The 20,522-nt window shown below is 42.6% G+C and overlaps 1 pseudogene across 1 annotated transcript in view; it reads right to left on the minus strand.

Moving 5' to 3' along the window:
* Positions 1 to 19,969, minus strand: part of LOC309569190 — a 175,636-nt pseudogene extending 155,667 nt beyond the window's left edge. The window contains exon 1 of the transcript in view: positions 18,272 to 19,969. The product of the transcript in view is annotated as an uncharacterized misc_RNA (transcript). The remainder of the gene's footprint in view (positions 1 to 18,271) is intronic.
* Between the last annotated feature and the right edge of the window lie 553 nt (positions 19,970 to 20,522).

Genomic DNA, 20,522 nt, shown 5'->3' on the forward strand with positions numbered 1-20,522 from the left:
ATATCGAGGGCCGATATGCACTTTCCCGATATATCGGAATCAGCCTTTGGATTTACCAATATTGCCGATATGCAGTGACGTCATCACGTATGTTACGCCACGCGCCTCCGTGCACTGGGCAGCTTCTGCGGCCTTCTTAAGCCGCCTTCCTCAGCCTCGTTACAGTGTGTTTTACCTGCCGCGGCCACACTGGAGTCTGCTCTGCATGCTGCGCATGCTGTGTCGGTCGGGACAGTGAGTGATTTTCTAGTTCTATCAAAGACCAGTCACAGACACAGTGCACATTGTGTAACACAGCCGCCGCGGCCACCCCCCACTCACAGCTGCCCGGTGCCAGCCAGCCACCCAGTCCCACACACCAACAGGCCTACCAGCCAGCCAGCCACAGGCCCTGCCTGACTGTACCTGCCAGCCACCCACTGGCCCTGGCCTGTACCTGCCAGCCACCCACCACACAGGGTGCCAGCCAGCTAGCCAGCCAGTAAAGGGTGCCAGCCAGCCACCAAAGGGTTCCAGCCAGCCACCCACCCACCCACCACAGGGTGCCAGCCAGCCAGAGGGGGCCAGCCAGCCACCCACCCACCACAGGGTGACAGCAAGCCAGCCACCACAGGGTGCCAGCCAGCCAGCCACCCACCCACCACAGGGTGCCAGCCAGCCAACCACAGGGTGCCAGCCAGCCACCCAGCCACCACAGGGTGCCAGCCACCACAGGATGCCAGCCAGAAACCCACCACAGGGTGCCAGCCAGCCACCCACCCACTCACCACAGGGTGCCAGCCAGCCACCCAACCACCACAGGGTGCCAGCCATCCACCCACCCCAAGGTGCCAGCCAGCTGACCACCCACCCACCACAGGGTGCCAGCCAGCCACCCAGCCACCAAAGGGTGCCAGCCAGGCACCCACCACAGGGTGCCAGCCGGCCACCCACCCACCACAGGGTGCCAGCCAGCCGGCCACCCACCCACCACAAGGTGCCAGTCAGCCAGCCAAACCCACCCACCACAGGGTGTCGGCCAGCCAGCCACCCACAACAGGGTGCCAGCCAGCCAGCCACCCACAACAGGGTGCCAGCCACTCATCACCACAGGATGCCAGCCAGCCATTTTGTTTAAGCCTATATTTGTATCTTTTCAAGTTTCAATGGAGATGGATGGAGATAGAAAAATTAAAAGTGTGGTCTGGGACTATTTCTCTTCTCCATCTCCAGGAAAATCAGCAGCACTGTGCAATACTTGCAAAAACAATATAAGCGTGGGATAAATAACTGCAGAAAAACAAAAATATATCTAATCTTTGGGCCCATCTAAGAGTTCATCATGTTGAATTGTATAAAGGACAGAAAAAAAAAGCAATCACAAGGTGAAACATCACTATCACAGGCAACAATAACAGACATGTTTCAGAAAAAAAAAAACAGGTGGCTAAAATCTGATGGAAGATCCCAAATGCTGGACTGAGTAATCACAGAGATGATGGTCACTGATAACCAGCCATTTACAATAGTGTCTGACTCTGGATTTAGGCGGTTGGTGTCCATACTTGAGCCAAGGTACACACTGAAGAGTGACAAATTTTATCAAACTGAAATTCTGCAAAAGATTCACCAAAAGGTTGTTGAGAAAGTAAAGGCTATGCTGAAACCAGAGAATGTTGGCAACTCCCTCTCTTTCACGACTGACTGATGGTCAGGACAAACAGAATCACTAATGATTCTTACATGCCACTTCATTGACAGCGGATGGACAAGAAGGCATTTGGTGTTGAATACAAAAGTGATGCAAGGACCCCACACTGGGGAGTACATTAGAGAAATATTTCTAGGCATGCTAGAAGAATGGGGAATCACCAAAGACCAGTGAATCACCAAAGACAGTGGAGCAAACATGGGTAAAGGTATGAGACTTGCTGAAGTGTCAGACCTCAGTTGCGTGGCACACACCCTCCAATTTGTGGTAAATGATGGTCTGTCAAACCAGAAAGCATTGTTTGACATTATTAGCATGCTGAAGAAGTGCGCAGGCCATTTCCACCATTCTATTCTTGCCAAGCAGCGCCTGAATTCAGGAACACCTTGGCCTACCCAAAAACAACTTGATACAGGCTGTTCCAATACGATGGAAATCAACGCTACACATGTTACAAAGGATGCTGGAGCAGAAGCGAGCTCTCAGTATATATTCTGGTGAATATTGACTTGGAGGACATTCTTGTCCTACTGCTGATAAGTGGGACATAGTAGCCAACATTATTGAGACGCTCCTACCCATTGAGGAAGTGACACTAGAGGTGAGTCATTATGACTCATCTGTGTCCTCTGTCATCCCATGTGTTAGAGTGCTGAAGATGCTTCTTCAATGGGAAGGACCCAACACATGTGGCATTTAAGCATGTAGGCAGGCCATGAGGGACAGCCTCGCCAAATGGTTTGAGAAGCATGAGGAGAATAAAAATGTTGTGCTTGCATGTCTTTTGGATCCTCGATACAAGAACCATCCTTTCTCTTCTGATGATGTATTGACCAAGGCAAAACAATGGCTGACAGAAGAGATTCAAGTTCAACAGAAGGTGCAGGAGGTTCCTCCTGACGAAAAGAAAAGTCAAGAAGAGAAGGTTTCTGATGTGGAAGAGCAGGATGCAGAAGAAAAATGTCCAAAAAGACAATGGACAGAAGAGAAAATTCATTGTTGTGAAATAGATGCCATGTTCAGTGTTTTTGTGGGGCCTCATGCGGAGGATTCATCAGAATCTGCAATAATGAGCCTGACTGATGAATCAGTAAGTTTTTTGACAGAAAAAGTGATCCTCTTCAGTGGTGGAAAGAAAATGACGCACGCTACAAAAGACTTGCTTCTCATGCTAGAAGATACCTTTCTGCTCCTCCTTCCTCGGTACCAAGTGAGCGTGTTTTTAGTCAAATGGCAGCAATTTATGAAAATAAAAGAAGCCGTTTAACTGGTGAACATGCTGAAATGTTATGCTTTCTGCACTATAAAATTGTTCTACTGAACTGGGAGTATTGATTGGAAAGTGTAGTAGTAGTGTCTGTCTACCAGTCCACTGAGTCCACTCCAATTCACTGTCTAGCTTTTGTCTAGCTAATTTTTTCTAGCAGTTTTGCATCGACTACGCTGCGCTGCAGTCAGTGCAAAACTGCTAGAAAAAAAGCTAGACAGTAGATTGGAGTCAGTGGACTACTGCTGCAGTAGTGTGCCACTCACTGCTGCAATCATTTTAAATCACTACTGCAGTAGTGCAGTAATGATTTAAAATTATTGCAGCGAGTGAGTGCCCTACTGCAGTGGTAGTGCACTGACTCCAGTCCAATCCACTGTGTAGCTGTTGTGTTGCCTAGCTTTTTTCTAGCAGTTTTGCAGTGACTGCAGTAGTTGCAGTGAGTGCCATACTGCAGACTACAGAGGTAGTCCACTGATTCCAGTCCAATCCACTGTGTAGCTGTTGTGTTGCCTAGCTTTTTTTCTAGCAGTTTTGCACTGACTGCACTGTAGAAGTGATTTAGAATTATTGCAATGTTTATTATGCATTAAAGCGGAGTTCCGGCCCCAAAATCGACATAGTCGATTTTGGGCCATCCGCTTGCTATAGGTCACCTGAAACAGAAATGGATAATTACGATTTTTTTTTTTATTTACTTACCTTTTAATTGCAGAAAAATATACTCACCTTTCTTCCACTTCCTCCCTCGGCGGCCGTGCCGTCACTTCCGCTTTGCAATGATTCCTGGGAGCTGAACGTCATCGCTCCCAGGAATCAATGCTCCTGCACCGGCCCCAACGTCAGTTCCGGTTCAGGCGCGTCATACCTTGCTAAACAGCTTCTAGGCATGCCCAGAAGCTATGCAGGGATGGCATTGCAGCCCCGGAAGTGACGGCGGGGCCAGCGCAGTGCATCGTGTGACCGAAGAGGACAGAAGAGGACGCAGAAGAGGATCGCGCTGGCTTCAGCTGCCCACACCTGAGATGGCAACGCTGGAGAAGAAATTTTATAAGTGAGTATTTCTTCTTGCAGGTAAGTGCGAACCGGGACAGATCAGAGGCTATCCTTTGTGGAATGTACTAGCCCTGACTGTCCCGGGGGTATTTTCATTGAAAATTCTTTTTTAGTGGCCGGAACTCCGCTTTAATGCACAATCAGAATGATGTGAAACTAAATGTCCCTACAATTGAAGTTTTCTAATCAGTTCTCATGCAGTTAAGGTGTGAAGAACGAACCCTTAATGTTAAAACCGTTAATAAATAAAGGTTTACATGTTCAGTAACAGATTTGTGTCGAAATGTGTGTTTATTTGGCAAAATTTTAAATGTACAAAAATATTGGCCAATATCGGCCGATACCGATATGCGATGGCCAAAATATCAGTATCGGCGATGAAAAACCGATATCGGTCGATCACTACTCTAGAAATACACACCAAACTGAGTATTTGCAGCCTGACTCCTAATGCTATATTCTATCAGAAAATAGTCTGGAGTCAGTGGAAGAAAAGGAGGATCAATGAGACTGCCTTTATACACGATGGGGAGGATTAACCCCTTAGGTTCCACAGTGAGTATAACAACCATGTTTTACTGCATATACAGACTGTTTATACTGTTGTGGGTTTAGTAACACTTTAAATATAATTTAAGAGAAAAATAGGAGCCAGAATGACAAGAATGACACAAGTTGAGTTTCAAAAAAGGGAGCTAACCATTGAAAATACACACTCACAAATGCTGAAAAGTAGGCATGCTTGGCCACCCCCGTCCTCTGGTGGAAACACTGATTTAGGAGAGTGGACTCTAAAAGAGGACTCTAAAGTGCAAAAGAATAAAAGATCTAGAGAGTAGTGAGACCCAGGAAGTAAACCAAAAGCCATTGGAGAGGGAAAAGCATCAGCAGGTTCAGTCAGCAAAATGTATTCAGTGTTCCATTTAATAGTGGACTGTACACCAGATGCTGCCAGTCACTGACCACCTGGCTTAATTACTGCCAGTGCCTGACATAAATATATTATATCACAACAATTTGATACATTTCCTAAATAAGATGCAAAATGATGCCAACAGCCCTTACCAGATGAACTTGAAATATTTTACTAAAGGCTCTTCACAGTAATGCTTTATAATTATAGAAGTTTAAGCCCTCTTTTGGGCTGATTTACTAAAGGTAAATAAACTGTTCACTTTGCAAGTGAAGTTACACTTTGCAGGGACATTTCCCCAGAGCTTAGCAAATATGGTAAATTTTCCTTTAGCAAAGAATAACCAATCACATTCAAAATAAAATAAAATAGCATTTTGTTTGCACATGATGGAGCTTCACCTCATTCATTAAGCTCTAAAGGAAAATGTACAACTTCCTTTGCAAAGAGAACGGTGTACTTTCCTTTAGTAAATCAACCCTCTTATTTCCTAAGAGTGCAAAGTAAGGGAACAATAAAAAACTTCAATATAAGAATGGAGGACATTTTCAAAGTTTCTCAGTGAATTTAAAGTTTTAACTATTCGAATTGCATTGTTTATTTCCAAGCCTTTTTGTCAATGGTATTTTTAAAGGGGGCAGAGCTGTTCTACCTAACAGTGAAAAGGAAATGGAAATGAACATAGACATCGATATGCTGGAATATGCTGGGAAAATGTATGAATAATATTCTTTCTATCTGTTGCTAGTCACAGTGGAAAAGGAATGGAAGAAAGCAGGCAGTTGTGGCTGTGGGGGGCCTTGGGGACACACTGCTAGTGTAAACAAGGAAGCCACCTGATGCGTCTAAGGTCAGATAAGACCCTCGTCACTTAATAAACAGGTGCTTCCTGACTGTGCAGTGTAATGAGCCTCCTCACAAATAAAAAAGCCGGCTTAACAACCAGTTATACAAAGCCACCGAACACGCAGATAGAACACAATGAAATAAAGTATCAATGCAATATTCTTCCAGTAAATATTTTATATATGTTTTTTTTGTAATAGACCTCACATAGTATTTTTTTGAATAACTAATAGTTTTATGCTTAGTTGTATTAGCCTGACGTTTTTAAAATGAAGTTATGTTTCTTGTTATACTGTAGTTACTGTGTTGTCTTCATTTTGTCAATCAGTGAGTCATTAAGAGCCCATTTACATTTGTGCGGTGGGTAATGCACCTGTTAAAGCACATTAGATTGCACATTAACCACTTGCCGATCGCTTACCGCATATATACTGCGGCAGGTTGGCTCTCCCAGGCAAACCGGCGAATGGGTACGTCGGTCGCTTGGTGGCAGCTAGGGGGCGAGCGCCTTCCGATCGTCAGCGCCCTTCTCTCCCCGCTGAGAGAGAAGGACGGTCGGCTGTTGTAAACACAGCCAACCGTTCTACTTCCTGGAATGGTCATAGAGCCCATGTGATCCTTCTATATAGGATCACATGTATCTATGATCATTTCAGAAGCCACGCCCCCCCCCCCAGTTAGAATCACTCCCCTAGGCTCACATTTAACCCCTTGATCACCCACAGGGTTAACCCCTTCCCTGCCAGTGTCATTATTACAGTAACAGGGCATATCTGTAGCACTGATTACTGTAGTAATGTCACTGGTACCCCCAAAAGTGTCAAAAATGTCAGTTAGGGGTCCGATCTGTCTGCCGCAATGTTGAACTCCCGATAACTTTTACACAAACCAATCAAAATACGCTTATTGCGATTTTTTTTTACCAAAAATATGTAGCAGAAAACAAATTGGCCCATTTTGATTGGTTTGCGCAAAAGTTATTGCGTCTACTAACTACGGGAAAGATTTATGTCATTTTTATTGTTTTTTTTACAAGTAATGGTGGCGATCTGTGATTATTAGCAGGACTGTGACATTGCGGCAGACAGATCACACCCATAACTGACATTTTTGACACTTTTGGGGGGACCAGTGACATTACTACGGTAATAAGTGCTAAAAATATGCACTGTTACTGTAATAATGACACTGGCAGGGAAGGGGTTAACACAATGGGTGATCAAGGGGTTAAATTTAAGCCTAGGGGAGTGTTTCTAACTGTATGGGGGTTGGGTTTTTGAAATAATCACATAGACTTGTGATCCTATATAGAAGGATCACAGGCACTCTGTTCCAGAGAGAAGATCAGGCAGCTGTGTTCCTTCTCTCTCAGCGGGGAACAATTGCGGGTGCCTGGCGGCAATCAGAGCTGCCAGCCCCGTGCATGGAGTCCCCGTTGCCGAGAGGGGGCAGGAGCCCCTAGCTGCAGGTGCGTGACCGACGTAGAGCTACCTCAGTTGGCGTAGGAGGGTCAGCCTGCTGCAGTAAATCTGCGGAGGGCGGTCCTTAAGTGAATAAGCACTAAAATGTCTCAAAAATCAGATGTGTCACTAAATTTGTGATGCAAAGCATTATGGTATATTGCCCTGCATTGCATCTTGCATTGAGGTGCTATTCTAAATGAATGGAACCACAAAACATTAATGCATATAACATGAATTTGCCATGTGTTGAAGTAATGCACACATTACTATGACACACAGATGTAAATCAACCTAAATTGTGTTTTTTTTTTATAGTAATATGAAAATATAGTGCCCCATGTTTAGTATGTCAATCAACACTGCTTTTTAACTTGTTGATCAGCTCTATATAGATTAGGGCACATTAACATTTCTGCTCTTGTTACTTTAAAAACATATGTACCAAATATCAGATGTTCCACAAAATGTTTGACACAGTGCACTATGGTATGTTACCGTGCAATACAGTGTACCGCCATGCATGTGTGCTGCCTTGGTGTGCTGGAGCGTTTTCCGAGATTAATTCCACATGCATTACAACATTGCACAAATGGAAACGAGCACTAAAAGTTTCATCTTTTTTTTGTGGTATGGATGTAAGCCTGCTTTAGCCATCTATTCTGGGCACTGTTGTAGTCTCTAGGAGGGTACATAACCTATAAGAATTATAGTCACTGGGGATCCAGATTGCTAATGCAAGTGATGTTTCTATAGAAACAATAATATGTTTCTGTGCCAAGGAGAGAGAAACAGAAATACCAGCTCAGGGCAACAGTGGACACTTCATTAGAGAGATTAGAGACAAATTCTCTATACAGACAATTAGCACAGGTCTCTGCCTCAAATCCAAAGGGAGGTTTACCCTCTCCGTGAAATGGTCATTAAACAAACAAATGTGGTTTGAGATTAACCCCTTGCTCCGCCAGAATGGTGAAAGGTCTTGCTCTATGCAGTAAAAACAATGGGCTCACAAAGTTTTAAGTGCCAATCTAAAATTGGCTCTTAATAGGAAAGTGCATTATATTTCTCAGTTGACAAGTTGCATTAGCTCAGCATAGTTTTGTACATCATTAATGACACCTGAGTTGAAGGGAGCAATAACATTTCCAAAACTGTACAGAAAAAAACACTGTTCTCTTGGTTTAAAAGCACAACAAGATTTCTACATGTGCTTTGGGGGTGCCTTGTATTGACTTTGAAGGGTTGTGATATTCTTTGAACTAAAACACTCTTCAAGTTTATACAGCACCCATTATTTATAGTGTCATAACCACACACAGTCATAGCAATATTTCACTATAAAGCACTCATGGTTTTGCTTATTAAAAACACATGTAATTAGAAGTGACAAATGTTTTTTTATGTTATAAAAAAACAGAAAAAACTATACATCGATGGCATAATTTTGATATATCAAATCTATATGAGCATTTTTTTTCTGCCAGCAGAACTGGTGTTTTTTAAGCTCAGTGTGCATGGAGCCCTAATATCAAGTAAAAGTTCTACAATTGGCATTTATGTTGAATGGTTGGTAAATAAAAAGATTATGTATTCATTGTAAAATCAATGGCTTGTATTTGACATGTTAAACAAAGGCATTTTTGTATTCTACAAGTTTTTGAGAGAATTCCTTTGGACAAAAAAATATATTTCGGAGAAAGCCTACTTCCTAGTACAAAGTAATTTTTTAAAGTAGAAATGTATTGGCAGCTGTAATATTTTGCTTTTTTTTATATGTAATAGTATTTGAATCTTATGAAAATGATATAATATATCTGTAGATTTACGTTTTTCATATAACACAGGCCACACAAGCTTTTAGACCTGTGAATAATGTGGGGGGTTTTCAGTTTTTTTGATTCTGTGGAATATGACAGGAGGGAGTTATCAATGCTTTGCAGTATTTATAAGAAATCGGTCCTCCAACAGATCTGATCAGGCCACCTGAAATGCTCCTCCCTACATTTATTTAGGACACATACATTTCTACTTAGATTTTCTAAATATTTGCATGGAGTGGACCTAAAGAATTAATTAATATGTATGTAAACCCTAAATAAAAATGTAATTTTGTAGATTCAGGCACAGGCAGTGTTGCTCACACTTAAGCCTAGTACACACGCAACGATTATCGGCCGACCGATCGTCCGTCTTTTGTCCAGAGTGGTGTTTTGTTGGTTGGAATGTGCCTAGACTGCACACGAATTTTCTCACCCAACAAAATTCGACTTCAGAAGTGATGTCATGTGTTGGTTTGCTTTCTTTGTGTCCTTTCTTCTCTGAGCATGCCCAGGCTTGCTCATAAGATTTTTCCCCGTCGAAATCTGTACTGACTGCAAAAACTTTATAGCCTGCACACCAGATTTTTTTCGGCCGAAAAGTCGGAGTTTGTTGTCGGAAGCATCATACTAACAAGCTGAAAATCGGCAGATCGGACATTGGAAGAAAATTCCCTGCCAATTTTCGACGCATGTGTACGAGGCTTTAGTGTCACTGAACAGACTTCCCTGCCCAGCCACTGTGCCTGTCACACAAGAAGGTGCGTTGACAATGAATCTGTGCATTTAAACATCTTCACGTTACTAAAGAGCCATCTGCTGCTCCAAATAGGCATGCTCAGTAATGCTGAGGTCTCTACCTTGTCCTCAGACAACCCCCAGGGTTCCTAAACATGTCCAGGGAAGAGCTTCTTTGTTTATCTTCCTCAGGAGCTCAAAAAAATATATATAACAAGACACAGGACAAACAAAGACAAAACAAACAAAGAGACAAAGACAGTTGGGACTTTAAATGAGGCGGTGCCTGCCCAAGGCTAGCCGCCTCCATCCCTGTTCATTGTATAAGGGGGGAAGGGGAATATGAAGGATAAAAAAGGGGATAAAAAAGGATAATTCAGGGGATCGGCATGTTGGTAGAATCTATATAATATGGTATGAATTATATATAAAATATAAATACATGACATAGCATAAATGTAAAATGGTTTATAGAAAAGCCGATGCCCTATATCAATATTGATGAGGTAAAACGGGAAAGGGGGGACAAAAACGGGACTTTGAGTGAGGTGTGCGGGGTCGGTGGTCACAATAAAGAATGCAATTGTATGAAGATAAAGGTTTTAATGTATGTCATAAAGAAATAGCATATATAGCATAAACACATTGGTACAGGTAACATCAGCAATGCATGTGTGAAATGGCACAACCCCAGTGTAATAAAAGGCATCGTAAATACGAAATCGTAACTCAAGAAATACACAATAAGAAAGGTAAATCATTGATAAAAACATTAAAAAAGGTAACATGTTAGTATTGGTGAGGAGTGCATCCATATTAGACTCGACACGTTTCGTGGATACATTCCACTCGTCAGGAGCCAAGTGCACCCCAAATCATAATTTCAAGGGAAGGTAATTTCAGACAAGGTGTTGTAGATGGGTGCTCCCAAAAGGTCAGAGAAGTCTGTTCCGGGAGCTGTAGGAGCCCAGACTGGGGACAAAGGCACACCACACAGGCATTCTATACTGTCATGAAGGTGACAAGAATGTTTGGAAGATGGTATCAAGGTGTTAATCTCCAAGGATATCTATGGGTAAAGATGTTAAATTAATATAAAGAAAGTTTTTCACTGAGACTACAGTGACAGGTATGAAGTAATAAAGTATCTAGAGGTAAGTGTAAATACCTAGATGAAATAAATTAATCGAGGGGAAAAAAGCTGGATCATCTGAAAAACTTCAGGATTGCTAAAAAAGGAGAAAACCGATTGATAGAAAATATATAAAATTATATAGGTAAAAAGGCCATACCCAGCAATAATAATGAGTGAATAATGGTGATTGAATAAAGTGAGGTGCAAATTGTGAGGCCAGAGGTGAAGGGGTGAATGAAGGTGAGAAATGAGGGGGGGAAAAAGGAAAAAGTACCTCAATGCTAGGTGACAATGAAAGAAATGGGAAAGCCATGACAGTGAAGGATAAAGGAATAAGGTGCAGAAGTGTCCAGACCACCAAGGGCAGTGATGGGGAATGTAAAAGGGTAAAGGTGCTCAAAAAAAGCGTCAGGGGGAAAATGGGGTGACAACAGGGAATGCCAGGAGGAATACCTGATGTCCACAGTGAAGGGGCTCCTAGCGTCACGTCCGCGCTCAAAAGTGGAGGAGGCGCTGTCACGTCCAGGATCAAAAGCCGTCCCGGATCCAGACAAACGCCACCTCCCTATGTATGAGCGCGAGAGTGGAATCACATGGTGGCGCGAGGACGCTCTCAATAGACGTCACACGCACAGCATGGATGACGTGGCGCCGAGGCGCAACGGGGAGCCGCCCACACCCCCGCGCCCAATCAGAAGATGGGCAGAGGGGGGGAAGGGAGGCCGCCGAAGCGCCTCGCAGCTCCCGGAAGTAAACGACAGACCCTGGGATGTGTACAACCTAGAATAACAATCTACAGGATATGAATATAGTACTACCCATGACAAAGGGGACATAATAGAAATAAATGTATATGGATAGGTAGTATTGCCAAAATTAGTAGCAAGCCCAAAACAAAGGGGGGGAAGGGGGCCTGCATATGGACCAACCGTGAACCAACCGCACACCTCCATCCCTATGCATATTCAAAAAAATATATATAACAAGACACAGGACAAACAAAGACAAAACAAACAAAGAGACAAAGACAGTCGGGACTTTAAATGAGGCGGTGCCTGCCCAAGGCTAGCCGCCTCCATCCCTGTTCATTGTATAAGGGGGGAAGGGGAATATGAAGGATAAAAAAGGGGATAAAAAAGGATAATTCAGGGGATCGGCATGTTGGTAGAATCTATATAATATGGTATGAATTATATATAAAATATAAATACATGACATAGTATAAATGTTAAATGGTTTATAGAAAAGCCGATGCCCTATATCAGTATTGATGAGGTAAAACGGGAAAGGGGGGACAAAAACGGGACTTTGAGTGAGGTGTGCGGGGTCGGTGGTCACAATAAAGAATGCAATTGTATGAAGATAAAGGTTTTAATGTATGTCATAAAGAAATAGCATATATAGCATAAACACATTGGTACAGGTAACATCAACAATGCATGTGTGAAATGGCACAATCCCAGTGTAATAAAAGGCATCGTAAATACCAAATCGTAACTCAAGAAATACACAATAAGAAAGGTAAATCATTGATAAAAACAAGCTGAAAATCGGCAGATCGGACATTGGACGAAAATTCCCTGCCAATTTTCGACGCAAGTGTACAAGGCTTTAGTGTCACTGAACAGACTTCCCTGCCCAGCCACTGTGCCTGTCACACAAGAAGGTGCGTTGACGATGAATCTGTGCATTTAAACATCTTCACGTTACTAAAGAGCCATCTGCTGCTCCAAATAGGCATGCTCAGTAATGCTGAGGTCTCTACCTTGTCTTCAGACAACTCCCTGGGTTCCTAAACATGTCCAGGGAAGATAAGCTTCTTTGTTTATCTTCCTCAGGAGCTCAGCAACACTTTATGGGGTAGAGGGAACTGAACAAGTAATCTGCAACCAGTGGAGAAGCCCTCCACTGTCAGAACAGGGGTTTGACACCCTGGCTATATTCTAAAAAGCATGCAGCTTCTCAAGAAGATCCAGCTACTGTGGGAGGTCCTTCCCGGATTGCTACCGGAGTACTGTTCCATTGGGGTGGCCTTTTGTCTTTGTCAATTTGATGTCCTTGTATACATGTTCCTTGCCATCTGTTTTACAATATTGATTTAAACTTTGCAACTGAAATTTTAATTTACCCCCTCTCTGATCATTCAGCTAAATACCAGTACTGTTAAACTCCTTATAATGGTATCAGTGACCTAAAAACAAACAAAAAAAGGATTGTTTTCTGTGGTTTATTGTAGTTCAATGAATGTTATTAAATACGTCCATATGTCTTATTTGCCCCAAACCTGCATCATGCTGCTTTTTCTAAACAAGGAAACAAGAACAGTGAACAATGACGCCTGGCACATACTCTGTAGACTTGAAGGCACCTGATTTCGTCTATGATCTTAAAGTAGATTTTGTGAGACACACACGTAAATATCACAAATCTTTTACTGAACCAGCGTTTGGTTCATTTTAAGTGTGTTTTGGAAGAAACATATTGCATTTGGCATAGACTGATGAACAGCTGGAAAAGTAGTGTACACTTATAAAACAAACAAAAAAAAAAACAACTTATGTACAATATGTATCACCTTGATGTTTTTCATGAACATATAATGCAAGTGCAAGCCTGAACTGGGAATTTCCCAATAGCAACAGTGTGGGGCATATTTAGTAAAGATTTTGCCAGGCATTAGACTAAAATGGTGGTGTACATTTATCGTTTGTATAAATCCAAACGAGTGTAAATTTACCCATCAGAAAAAAACAAAAAATAAAAGGCAAGAGTTGTGGACTCAACCCCACCAACCTTTTTGAGAAGAGAGGCAAAATGTACAAGCACTACATTTATTAATACAAGCACTAAATGTATGCTTGCTGGAGAAAACACGCTTGAAAGGGAACATGATAGCCATTTTCAAATACCTAAATGGTGATAGGAAAAAACTATCCAGTCTCTCAGGGAGTGTAAGAGGACACAAGGCCACACAATGAGATTGTCAGGGGAAAAGGATGCAGAGCTCTCTTCCACAATTGGTGGTGTCAGTGAGAAGTACTGATATTTTTAAGATTCTTGGACGTGCATCTTACTGCGCACAACGTACAGGGATATGGGAAATAATTATCTTCATCGACACACGTACACCTACACAGGTTGAACTGGATGCACTATTGTCTTTATTCAACTTTACCTACTATGTAACTATATGTAAACTGCCAAATATTAGAACACAGGATATTCTTTTTTTATTTATCCAAATGACAACAAATGTGTACAAATTACAATTTAAAATTAATTTGGCTAAATATTTAAAAGAAAACACAAATACAAATTGGCATTCGCCCATGTGAGCAAAAATTTTATATACACTAAAAAGTAACCCCTTATGCTTCAATATTGGGAATTTGAACCCTGAGCCTCTATTTTCTCTGATGCAGCTGGAGTTCTACTGAAACCGGTAAGGCCATCTTTATTTATTGGCTTACTTCTCCTTTTAATACAGATTAACCAATGGGTGGTTTATGATATTGAGAACACAGAGGACAAGGGGGAATTCTTTACGTCTAGAGGAAAACAGATTTCGTCTACAAATACGGAAAGGTTTCTTCACAGTAAGAGCTGTGAAAATGTGGAATAGACTCCATCCAGAGGTGGTTCTGGCTAGCTCACTAGATTGCTTTAGAAAAGGCCTGGATTCTTTTCTAGGTGTAAATAATATAAATGGGTACTAACATTTTTTTTAGGTAAAGTTGATCCAGGGAATATCCAATTGCCTCTTGGGGGATCAGGAAGGAATTTCTTTCCCCTGCTGTAGCAAATTGGATCATGCTTTGCTGGGGTTTATTTTCGCCTTCCTCTGGATCAACAGCGGGTATGGGATTGTGTATGTTCTGTCTCAGCATCGTTTGTACCTGTGACCTCCTTGTAGACCCAGTCTGAAAGTGTGTGCAGCAGGTTGAATGATGGCTTTAACAGATAGTTTACTCAATGAATAAAGACTCCAGAGGTGTTCTCCAATGCTTCAAGTTAGCAAAGGCATAAACATAGAGGCTTTTCCATAGATAAATTTCCAATGAAGTTACACAGCTTCCACACTCTGCAGTCTCCTTATAACAACTAAACAAAATGGGAGTTACAGCAGGAAATGGAGGATGGGAGCAACCATCTAGCCAGAAACAGCAGGGGTGTAAGGATGATACCAATAACATAGCATAACATAACATGTAATAACAACTGCTAGACAGTTAAAGCTGCGTGGCAGCACACTCCCCGCCTGGTATCGTGAGATACCACTACACAATTATTTTCCATAAACATACAATTAACATTGCATACAGTAGAATGCTATGTAGCCCTCTCCTCTAAGCTAACTATGCTAGAGATCTAAGTGAATCCTTCACATAACACTGAATCAGAATTTTTGGAAGCAGGCATAATTAGGACTGTCTCAGTGACTGGTCTCAGGAAGGTTTTTGGGCTCCCGTCCTTTACAATCCTGACTTCCACACTTCGGATTTTTCCATCATCACTAGCAATGGCCTTTGTAATAACTCCAACTGGCCACTGGATCCGGTGAGTTTGCTTGTCTTTTAGAAGAACCAGGTCCCCTTCCTTTAAGTTAGGCTTCTGGGTATGCCACTTTTTACGTTCTTGGAGAAGTGTGAGGCATTCCCTCCTCCATCTGTCCCAGAAACAATCTGCAAGGTATTGAGCGTATCTCCATTGACGTTTATATATGTCCTTTTCATCAAAGATGATCTTTGGCGCTGGGATCTGTCCAATTTTCCGGCTCAATAATGCAGCTGGAGTTAAAACAGTTGGACATTCTGGGTCTGTGGATACAGCTGTCAGCGGTCTTGAGTTGATTATTGCTGCGACCTCAGCAAGGAATGTAGTAAGTACTTCATGGGTAAGACATGAAGAACTCACATCAAGCAACATAGAATCCAGTATGCGCCTTACCATCCCAATCATACGTTCCCATGCTCCGCCCATGTGTGAAGCGTGTGGTGGGTTGAATTTCCACTGGTTTGCAGTGGCGGAGAAGGTGGTCCTTGGAGGTGGCTCTGTCTGAGAAGCTCGCTCCCGCAGGGGTTTGTTAATGCTCTGGGACACTCCCTCGCTATAATTGAACTGGTTGGTCAGTTTTCTCTCCTTCTTGCTCCTGGATGGTATTTCCTCACCTTCTGTCCATTCTTCACTAGCCTGAGCGTCAGACTTCTCATCTGTATCTTTGTCTCCCGGCTCTGTGGAGTCGTTGGTCTGAGTCTCTTCAATGACTCCCAACTTCGCCCCCTGTCGCCGCGCTTCATCAGAGTCTTTGTGTGAAATGTTTCATCCAGGGAGAAGTGTACGGCCAGCTGGTCCACGATGCTAATGGGTTTGTAGGCCCGTTCCTTAAAACTGTACCTCACAATGTTCTGGGGGGCATGAGGGTTGTTTGCAGTTAGGATACGAGTGAATTCCTCCTTAAGTTCAGCCTCGCTTAGTTCCAGCTGGTCCAGAGGCTTAACCAGAGTCTTGGCCTGCATCCATTCATCAGCTCCATCCCCCATATCTGTGGAGTCATCTTCATCCTCCAAATTTCTTCTTGAGCAGATGTTGGAACTCAATGCTACAACTTCAGGCCGGATTTCCGGATCAGTATCTGGATCCTCTGGGTGGAAATCGATATCTTCTTCTGAGTTTTTAGAAGACTGGTCCATTAAAAACTTGGGTCCTGAAAACCAAATAGTTTGTGTGAGGACAACTGCTGGCACTAAAATCTTCTGCATGAATGCTAGAAAGTGCTCTCGCTTCTCAGATTTGTTACGGAGAGTTTTTTTAAGTGCAGCAAATCTGGTTAAAGCTTGTTCTCGATTGTTAGGGAGAGTAAGCCTTGGTACTCAGAAGGGTAATGGAGCTACCCAATTGTTGGAATTGTCCTTGAAGTACTCTTCATCCATAATCTTGATGAACTCCTTGTCTTCGACTGAAGGGGCAATCTTGTTGTCATCACAAGTAGTCTGGTACACTTAATCACCAAAGTCCTTTTGAGAAGTGAGCTTGCAGTTAATACTTTGGAGTGCTTGATATGGAACTTCGTTTTTAAAATCAAGTCTTTCCTTCACATAATAGTGCAATGGACATTTCATCAATCGATAGGTAACATTCCTTTTGTAGGAAGCTACATCCAAGAGCTTGTGAGATTGGTCTAAACAGACTTCTCCTATCACCCATCCAAGATCAAGTTTCTGGGCCTGAGGAGCATCATCTGGACCGTTACATAACTCTCTTATTTTATGAACTCTAGGAATGTCTCTCCCTAGTAGAATCAAAATCTTAACATCCTTGTTAAGTGGTAGAATGTAGTTAGCAATGTGACTCAAATGAGGGTGATGACGTGCAACCTCTGGTGTGGGGATTTCTTCTCTGTTGTTCGGTAGCTGATCACATTCGATTAGCGTTGGAAGAGGAAACTCTGTGTCCTCATATTCTGACGCAACTACGAAGCCATGGGCTCTTCTTCCAGAAGTATTGATCTTTCCTGCACATGTCTGCAAGGTATAGGACCAGGTCTCTCCTTGAATGTTGAATAAGTCAAAGAATTCTGCACTGGCCAATGAGCGATTGCTCTGATCATCGAGTATGGCATACATTTTTATGGAATTTTGTGGACATCCTTCAGGAAAAACCCTTACAAGACATATCTTGCTACAAGACTTGCTATGAAGCCCTTCTCCACATACCTCTGTACACCTTGTGGTTACGGGGTTGGCATATTGCTCAGTTCTCTCCCCGCCATCATCTGATGTAGTCTTGAGGTTGCTGCCGGGTGAAGATTTCCTTTTGAACAGGTCTGAATGAAGAGCGTCCACATGTTTGGCACTGTTACAGAGAGAACATCTGATGGCGATCTTACAGTCTCTAGCTAAATGATCGGAGGATGCACAACACTTAAAACAGATATTATGCTCTTTGAGAAATGACTTGCGTTCTTCAATAGGCTTGTCCTTAAATGAACGACATTTGGAGAGAGAGTGTGGCGCATTATGAATAGGACACTGTTGATTAAGATTGCTAGCTTTAATGTCTGTAGCTAAGACGTTGGATGCTATGGTGGTCTTCCTCACGGCAATAGGATGCCTTAAATCCTTGAATTTACTGTTGGTGGCAATACCCCTTGAAGTACTTAAAGGAATGGTGGTTGTATCTGGATAGAAGAAGCTTGGGTCATTGTTGGATCTTGCAACCTTCCGCACGAACTCTGCGAAATAAGAAAAGGGAGGGAAGGAAACATGATGTTCATACTTATACTTTGATCCTACACTAGTCCACTTTCCCTGAAGATAACTAGGCAACTTTGCTACAATAGGATTTACGCCCTGAGCAGTGTCTAAATAGCTAAGACCTGGTAAACTAGGATCTAACTTAGCAATTTCAAGTTCATGAAGGAGGTCACCTAACTCTCTAAGCTTATGATTGTCCTTAACAGAGATTTTAGGAAAGTCGTTTAGTCTCTGAAATAAGGCAGATTCAATGACTTTCGGGCTCCCATAGTCTTGTTCTAGACGTTCCCAGGCAGCATCAAGGCCTGCTTTAAAGTTATAAATGTAGACAGATTTAAGTCTCTTTACTTGTTCTGAAGATTGACGCCCCAACCACTTTATTAGTAAGTCAAGTTCTGCTTGAGGTTCAATGTCCAAGTTCTTGGTTACCGCCTTAAATGTAGATCTCCAACTCCTGTAGTTCTCTGGGCGGTCATCAAATCTAGACAGTCCAGTTGTAATCAACTCTCGTCGAATCATATACTTGCTGAACTCTGCAATGTCAGTTCTTTCAGTTTTTATAGCCACAGGGGGTAATGATGGTGTGCCGTCTTGGACCATGGTTGGTATATGATGTTGGCTGGTATGTAGAGAGAAAGGTGTTGCAGATGGGTTTAATCTAGGTAAGGGTCTGTCGTCTGAAGGTCTCTGAGCATTTGAAGTTAAAGAGAGCTGTATCAAAGGGGGTATAGAGTTCATTCTCTAGTCTTCTGCTGTGCCCTTGTAATCTCTATGCACGTAGGGTTGTGGTGACACATGAGCTGCGTAGGTTGATTCACTTGATTTTGTGACGTGCGGTAGTTGTGGAGGGTCTCTGTTAGTAGGTGTGTCTAGTTGACCAGCTTGCTTTGGCGACACATTGTCTTCTGATCTACTTGCTGGATGATTATGAGAAGAATCTACAACTGTAGGTGGGACTGTATTGTCGTGGTTCTGAGTTAAGACAAACTGTAGGGTCCTTTCAACAGGGTCTTGACAAGCAGCCAAGCTGGTACAAGCTGCTCCTTCTTCCAATAGGGCTTGTTCCAAGACAGATAACTCTGCTAAAGCTACTTCCTTTTCTCTATTCTTCTGAAGAATTTCTAGCTGAGCCTCTGTTTCTGCTTGTATTCGTTTAGCTTCTGCCTTGAAGGCTGCTTCTTTTTCAGAGCAGGCGGCTTGAACCTGGGCTACTGCAACCTTTTGGCGAGCTTTGAGTATTTGGTCGCTCAGTATTGACCTTACAGAGCAGGACCGCAATGACTTAGAAGAAGATTTATGATATGAGCGGGCAGACCTAGAAGATTTTCCTGAGTGTCTGGAAGAAGCAGAGTTACAGGATGTAGTTTCATGTAGCTGTGCCAATCTACCTTCTATCTGTGCCTTTGCTTCAAGGTATGTGCTATGCCTCTGCTGGTCATTAGAAGTAAAGTCCTTTAATTCCAATGCAGCTTCCTCTATGTTGGAATGTGACAATAGGGAATAGTACTTCTCAGAAAGTCTTTTATAATTCTCAAATGCCTTCTTAACCCTTGAGAGAGCAGTGTTCAATTGCTCAGAATTGTTGCTAGTTTCATTAGTGGCTGTTATACAACTTAAAGTCTTTTCCCATAATGCAGTCAGGTTACTAGATGTTTCTTCCTTACTTGCTTCATAAACCTCCCTTGCCTTCAAGGATGGATGAGGGGCTCTGACAGGACGAGAAGAATGAAGTAAGGAGTCTGCTTTATCTTGACTAAATGCAGGTAACTCTGTGAGATCTCTGTCAGACATAATAAGTACTGTATTTTTGGTGTCTTGTTAGAAATCTGCCAGAGCTCAGCTCTGTAAGTAGTGACTTCTGTTAGTGAGCAGGCTGGGCTGAGGTGCTGGGTATTTGTTACACTAGCTAGCTAGTGCTGAAACTGGTTCAGACTGGCTCATCTCAGAAGGCTCATCTCAGAAGGCTGTAACAGTAATGAAGCATTCAGTAGGTGGCTGGTTTCATATGCAGAGTAATGCTTCTGGTGACACACAGGCAAGTGTGGTACTCACGTTTCTGAAGCTGCAGATTCATGGAAATTTACTTTTCTTAAGCTGCAGAGATACCTGTGATGGATTCTTCATGGAAATTTACTTTCTGAAGCTGTGACTCATGGAAATTTACTTCAAGTACTTCTTGGAAATTTACTTTCTGAAGCTGCAGAGATAACTGTGTGATGGATTATTGGAAATTTACTGTTCTGTCTCAGCATCGTTTGTACCTGTGACCTCCTTGTAGACCCAGTCTGAAAGTGTGTGCAGCAGGTTGAATGATGGCTTTAACAGATAGTTTACTCAATGAATA

The sequence above is a fragment of the Pelophylax lessonae genome (genome assembly GCF_965119305.1).
Source record: "Pelophylax lessonae genome assembly, chromosome: 13".
NCBI lineage: Eukaryota > Metazoa > Chordata > Amphibia > Anura > Ranidae > Pelophylax > Pelophylax lessonae.